The sequence below is a fragment of the Sus scrofa genome, chromosome 6, assembly GCF_000003025.6.
Source record: "Sus scrofa isolate TJ Tabasco breed Duroc chromosome 6, Sscrofa11.1, whole genome shotgun sequence".
NCBI classification, from domain to species: Eukaryota; Metazoa; Chordata; class Mammalia; order Artiodactyla; family Suidae; genus Sus; species Sus scrofa.
In genome coordinates, this window is record NC_010448.4 from 133596334 (window position 1) to 133603995 (window position 7662).

General features: G+C 36.5%; 1 pseudogene; it reads right to left on the minus strand.

Annotated features, from left to right (window-relative positions):
• On the minus strand, nucleotides 324-1801 carry LOC100625153 (annotated as a pseudogene).

A 7662-nucleotide genomic window follows, 5' to 3' on the forward strand; every position in this document is an offset into this window, starting at 1 on the left:
TTTATTAGCTGGAATTTTTTATGAGCAGATACTTTCCTCATTTACTATCTGTTTACTCAGGGATATAGCTGATATAAGAAAGGTGGGATAAAGCTTGATTCTTTGCTGCCATTAACAGTTTTCAAGGTAATGATCTGGTTTTTCTATCACCCTCTCATTTTGACCAATTTTTTATTTATTTTGAAGAATGACCAAAATCAAATCTTTATTTTCATAACTGTATAAATGTGATCCAAATGGGTCCACCGCTTAATTTTTCAAAAAGAAATATGCTATAAATAAGCAAACTATACCTGCTCATTGATGTGTATGAATTCCCTAGATATCTTGTTGGGTTTAATTACAGACCACTCACAGCAATACATTTTTAGTAGAAAGCGTAGCATGATGTTAAGCTATTTTAGCTTTTGCACATACATGTTGCACTTCTGGCTGATGATGCAAAAAGATTCTCAGCATTACACAGTTAAGCTGGACTACATCCACCCCTTTAAATGGCATCAATATCAATGTCATCATCCTTGTTGTCAGACTTCACAGCTTCAACTTTCCGTACACTGGCAGTCTTCGAATACACCACCTCAATATTCTCATCTTCATCATCATATTCACCACCAGAAGATTCTTCCTCTGCTTCCTTCAAACATTTTATAAATGGTTCCGCTTTGACACGAATCTCTTCGGCAAGTTCTTTTGAGACATATTTCTTAGACGCCTTTTCCGACCAGCAAATGATAACTTCTTCCTCCAAAAGTTCTGTGTCATACATCTCCTTCAAGATATGTGGAATTATGGAGCTGAGCTGAGCTTGATGCATTGCTACCACACACTCCAAACCATGAAGGTACCATTGAGCTTTTTTGTTGTTGTGGCAAAATTGTAAGAAATGGTGCCTGTATTTCTTAATTTGTCCTCTAATCTTCTCATTAAAAAGAACTTCAGTCAAAACAAGAGAGCCCATGGCCTTTACATCAAATCTTTCCGCTTCAGCTACAATTTCTTTGTCAATGAGTCAATAATAGCCTCTTCTTTCTTTTTCTTAAGGAAATCAAACAAGATATTGACACACTGTTCAACAGTCCTTCCCAAATCATCACTGAGGTTTAAACTTTTGCATGGTCACTGATTTCTTCCATTCTGCGCCTTTGAGCTTCCTCTGTTGTATCCTCCCCCCACTCATCATCATCCTCTTCTTCCACAACATGTGGAGGGGGATTGATTTCATTTGGTGGTGGTGGTGGTGGTGGTGGTGGTGTCTCACTGCTGGACACGGTGCCATTTTCCTTGTCCTTGCCCTTTCTATTTTTCTTTTCCTTTTCTTTCTTTCCTGTACCACTGTCACTATTTTCAGGTGGGTTTTTGAGAATGAAAGTGCAGAGTTTATGATGTGTGTCAAGCATGCCTGGATAGCCACAGCCTTTACAAGAATTACCTATTGCTTGCTTCTTTGGATTGACATGCAGATCTGTTTCAGGATTCTCACACTCAGGACGGAGAACACATTTTTTAATGAATCCATCCAACATGTTTGCAGCTTATTCGCCTCATGAGATCTGTTGACAACATAACAGTCATTCTCAACATCAAACTGGGTCTGTGCTCCCAGCTCACGATCAAAATATTTGTTGGGATACGTAGGAGGCCGATTAAGCACTTTGGCTACGTCAACTGTGTTGACTATAACTGTCTTGATTCCATTTCCTTTGCCTTCGACCTTGGCAATCAGACGGGCCATCTTGTAGCGATAGAACTGGTCTGACACACTGCCATTGACGTTGACAGACATTTGGCTTATTAGTGACTTTATCAATAAGATGAAGAGATCTTTGATTGCAACTTTTTGGTATCCTCTGTCTGCAGAAGAATGGATGACATAAACAAATGCAAGAGATCTCGGTCTCTAACATGAAAAATTTTCCGCCACTGAGGCTGTAAGATTGTATGCCATGTTTCCCCAATACAGGTACCAATGGCTGCACAACAAATAAAGACACAAACCCAACGCTGTTCGCCCAGGACTGGGATGAAGTGAGTCGCATGTGAACCGGTGTCGAGGAGGGGCGGCAGAGGCAGCGCAGCGAGCAGCGGACCAGCCAGGTGCCGCCGAGCAGCGGGGGAGGAGCTGTTTTGACCAATTTTTAGGAACCCACAAATTTAAGTATATTTGATAGGTCTCCATACATTGTAGTTGTTATCATTATTAAAGTCCCAAATTATTCTATCATTGCCCAGTGGAGCCTCGAGTTGTCCTGTGTCCCTTTTACATTTGAGAGCATGCGAAAGATTCCTTACTATATAGCATCACAAAATTGTCCAGGCTTATTTTACACATTTTCTTCCTCTGAAGTAGTACCAGCACTTTCTACAAGAAGCCGAACAGTTAATTTTCATGAAAAGTGGCATTTTAAGATCCTATTCTGGGCACTAGAAGTGTTCACTGTTTTCTGGGTTGGTCATTGCTTTTAGAGCTTTTCAATGAGCAGAGTGAGGATTGATATATATCCAAGATGAAATACCTCATGAGCTCATACTGACGCTTTCGTCTCAACTAGAGTTTTTACTTAATCTTGTCTTTGATTAACACTCATAGGTTTTGTTTTTGTTGGTTAGTTGGTTTTGGTTTTAGTTTTGGTTTTCACACTCAAAGGTTTTTTTTTTTTTTTTTCTTTAAGGTTACTGACTGCATCAGAGTGTATCTTAGTTTTGTTTATGGATCAACGTATTCAGGTTTGGATCAACATTTTTCAGGTTTATTGTATATTCTTTCAATTTTTAGAAGGTGTTTTGGTTTTGCTTTCTTTTTTTCATGAAACTTTACTATGAGTACAGTTTTTCTAATTTCTTTTACTCCTTGGATTTTCTTTTGTTCTTCAGGATCTTCTTTTATCAGTATTTGGATCTTTGCTTATCTTTAATATTTGGCGCTTATTTTCTAACCTGTTAAATTCTTCTTTCATTTCCTTTCTTTTCAATTATTCTTATTTTAAAAATTTATCTTATGTACCTCATAAGGCATAATCTGTGGTGTATATTCCAGTTTTCTTCTGAGGGAGAAGAAATGATTTCATTTCCAAAATAATTTTTATTTCTAGTTCTTTCATGAATTGCCACTTTGTTTCTGGTTTTTATAATTGTGATGAATATAATCTTCACATACTCTTGTATCATTATATGCAAGAGTATGTGAAGATTATATATTGAATAGTGTCTTTTAAAAAGTATTCTGAAATTCTCACCCCTGATACACATGAATATGCCTCTAACTGGGAATAATACCTTTGCAGGTATAATCAAGTTAAATTCACACTGGATTGGGATGGGCCCTAATCCAATGACTGGTATAAGAAGATGCAAATATGGACATAGAAGCACAAAAAGGGAAATAGAAGCACAAAAAGGGAAACACAGCGACATAGAGAGACACAGGGTAAAGACCATATGAGAATTGAGACAGAGAGTGTAGTAACATGTTTAGGAGCTATGCATAGCTAGAAACCACAGGAACCTAGAAGAGGCAAGGAAGAGTTCTCCCCTAAATCCTTCAGAGGGATCAGGGCCTGCTGACAACTTGACTTTGGACTTCTGGTCTTCAAAACTGTGAGAATAAATTTGTGTTTTGTTAAGTCACTTGTTCGTGATACTGAGTTATAGCAGCCCTGCTAGGTTACAATTTTGATTTATTTTGTGAATATGTCTTTTGGGAGTACTTTAATTATTACAGTGATTTTTTTGTGTGTAATTTTTATTCATTTTTCTTGAACTTTTGGAGTCAGTTGATATTCAGGAAATTTTTTTTTTTCAATTTCTCAAATACCTTCCTTTTTGTTTGTTTATCTTTGTTCTTTTTTTAATTTATTGGGGTATAGTTGACTTACAATGTTGTATTAGTTTCAGGTGTACAGAAAGTAAATCATTTTTATATATACACATATATAAACACACACTTTTTAATATACACACACATATATACATATACATAAACACAAACATTATTTTTCCTCTCCGCTGTTGTTTTTGAACAGTATTCAAATATATGGTGGACTTTTCCCCTTGTTTGCTCTGCTCCTCTCCCATTTTGTTCTGAACTTCCTTTTTTCTTCTTTTCTTTGCTTTTTAGGCCCACTGCACCTGTGGCATATGGAAGTTCCCAGTCTAGGGGTTGAATCTGAGATGCAACTGCCTGCCTACACCACAGCCACTGCAATGCAGAACCTGAGCCACTTCTGTGACCTACCTATACCACAGCTCACAGCAAAGAAAACGCTGGATCCTTAACCCACTAAGCAGCGTCAGTGATCAAACGTGCATCATGTTGGATACTAGTGGGTTCATAACCTGCTGAGCTGCAATGGAAACTCTCTAATGTTTTTCTTTGTTTTGTTTTTGTTTCTGTTTTCCTTTTCTTCATTTTTGTTGCCCCTATATTCCTCAATTTTGATTCTACTCTCAGAGTTTCTTCTCAGTATAGGCCCTGACATAAGAGTTAGCCTCAATTCATTTTTTTTTTTTTTTTTTGAGAGTGCATAGGTAAAACTGCTCCAGTACCTTTAGATTTTTTACTCCTTGCCTCTTGTATGTACTTGTTACATACAAGACTCTTCCCTTATAAGTCTGCTGTGATGTCTAATAAACATATATTAGTTGTCTTCAAATTCTCCTATTGTCAGAACAGTCAGTTACCACCTGGTGGTAACTGGTTTTCTTTTTCCTCCACCATCAATATGTACATCAGGTAGCTACTGGTGATTTTTCCACACTCTTGTATTTCAGAATACATTGGGATACCTTATCATCTAGATTTGTTGCAAATGTTGCCTGTGGTTGCTGGCTTTACTATCTATTTGCCTTTAAGTAGGGGTCCAGGGAGATTGAGAAGCCATGCTATCACTATTATTTTCTCAGAATGTGCACCTACTAACTTTATCAATAGTCATTAACTAAATTTTATTGGGTGCTTATTATAGGTTAGACCCTAGGCTAAGCACTTTACTCACATTTTGTTATTTAGCACTCATAGCAGCTATACTTTCACTTGCTACATTTTAATGATAATTATGCAAATATAGAAATAACTAAAATGACTTGCTAAATGCCACTGGTAGTTATCAAATACTTAATTCTAACAGAAAAAAAAAATCTGATTTTATAGCTTGCATTCTTAGCAAACATAAAATACTTTCCAAAAAAAAAAAAGGAATAAAATGATAAACCTCTGAACCTAAAATGATGAAAAAAATCAAGACAACTTGTCACAATAACATACAAGTGAAAATGCAAGTACTGCCAACAAATCTCCTGTGGGAACAGATCTTACTGGCATGAAAATCATTAAGACATTGAGCATAGGAAGAGTGAAAATAAAGAAGTGCTACTGAATACCAAGTAAGCTCACTTTCTACCTTTGCCAGAGATAGACCTGATTCCTGCACTGCCAGAACTTGTCACAGAACTAGAGAACCAAAACTTAAGCAAATGAAACAATCAAATATATTGCGAAGGTGCATTTCAACAGCCAACCTTTCAAAAACAGTTGCACTGACTCTGTGAGAGTCACTGTGTCCTATGCTATATAAGGAGAGATAATTCATCTGGCATATTTCCTTCCCTCAGAGATGTTTCAATTTAGTAAGAAAGATAAGATGTGTTCATGAATAATTTAAGATAGTAAATAACAACAACTATTTATAGCTATGGATAATAAAGGCTTTAGGAGTCTAGAAGAAAGACAGAGCACCTGTGACTAGGGTAGTAATGGGCATGTAAATCGGAGCTCAGAGGTTAAGTGAGACCTTAAAAGAAAATGAGAACCAGAGGAGAGTCATAAAAAGAACAAGGTGGTAACCGTGAGATGATAACAGCCAGGAGCTGTTTTGGGGGCAAAAAAGAGTCTGCAGAATTTGCTAAATACTTTAATTATTTCTCCTGATTTCACAGATTTGAGAAACAGATGATTTTTTTAAGTAGAGGGAATAAAAGATAATGTCCTTACTTACATATAGGCATGGAGGAGCCTAGAAGGGAAAGAGGAAAAACAAATAGACAAAAAGGTTACTAGAAGACCTTGGACCATGGCTTACAGGGAGCTGAAATGGTGGAGAGTCATAGGGTGCTTGGGTCCACCCAAGGCTGGAGAGATTGTACCAATTTACATATTCCTAAGACTTGTGAGAAGAGTTGAAGTGAGCTCCAAGACACTCATGGTGACTAAAGTTCCCCCTTAAGCTTTCCCGTAGTACACGGTTTTCAGAGTGTCCTTCAGAAAACTTCTTTACTGATCGTCTGCCACCAATCATATTTGAGGCCCAGCCGTGCTAGGGGTTATTCTTGCAGGTATGTTAATCAAGGCTGATAACAGGCAAGATGTCTTCATAGTTATAAATCTCAGAAGCTGTCTTGGTAACAAACACATAAAGCTCCATTTGAATGCTAATAAACACATTCTTGCTGTCACAAACCTCAGCAAATTTATAAAAAGAAAGATCCAGGATACTAAGAGGACGAACTGTATCAGATCTAGGAAAGTAACTCCAGACCAAATTTTAATATCCTTTTGTATAGAAAACCATTCTACAAAGTAGCAGCTTCTTGATGCTGCCTTCAACTGAAACAAAAACAGGAAAAGAATGACCATTATTATGTTATTTTAAATGGAATCTAAGGGTATTTTGACTATAGATGACAGGCACAGAAAATAAGTCCTCACCTTCTCTTATCTAAGGAATTGTTCAGTCTTTCCAAAGTTGAAAAGCATTATTTTTCAAAAGGACATTTTAGAGTTTCTATCCTCATGAAATGCAGCTATAGCATTTTAAGGATATACATTTACACATGTTTGCACATTCATCTTGTGTACTTGCTGGAATGCATAAATGGGTATGCATTTTGTATAGTCTTTAATACATCTAAAGCATATCTAGGAAGTACTCAGAAACTTGAAATTAGTTTTGTATTCAATAACTGGCCAAAAAATAAAATGTCAATCATGTTTTCTAGCAGGATGCTATAATTCCAATCAAAAGAAATTGCTGTTTCACAATTTGATTTTAGGAGAGTGCTAGATCAATGTTATTGACTTAAGAGATTCATTTATTATTTATTTTTAAACTTTGTTTATAACTTAAGTTTCATATAGATACTAATTATTTAGATGGGAAACTGCAACTGTCTAAGTTAATGTTAAGAAATTGAGCATTTACCCTGAGGCAGCAAAATTGGACTTTGTCAGGAAGACTATTTGATGAGGTTGTATGCTACAAAATGCTTAAAACTGGCCATTGAAGGGGAGGAATCTACAACTATTGTTTCCCACCAGAGCTTAATTTAATACAAATAATAAAGGCTGTATTATTTTTGAAGTTCCACATTTTCCATTTGCAGAAAATGGATTCCTGAATGGCAGCTGTTAAAGGGGCTTGGCTGATGACACCAACCAGCTGAAGTATTTTAATTGTGTAATCCTGAAGAAATAGCACTTTTTACTGTGGGAGCTCCTTTGACTTAATAGAAGATTCTAAGACTACAGCCAGCAGCAACTCAACAAAGATGCAACTTTGAAACAGCGCTAGATAAATAAAGACTGTGGGCAAAAAAGGTCATATTAAGAACAAGGTCTCTTTTCATTCATGAAAGCCAACTCTCAGTACTGCTAAAGCAAAATCTACT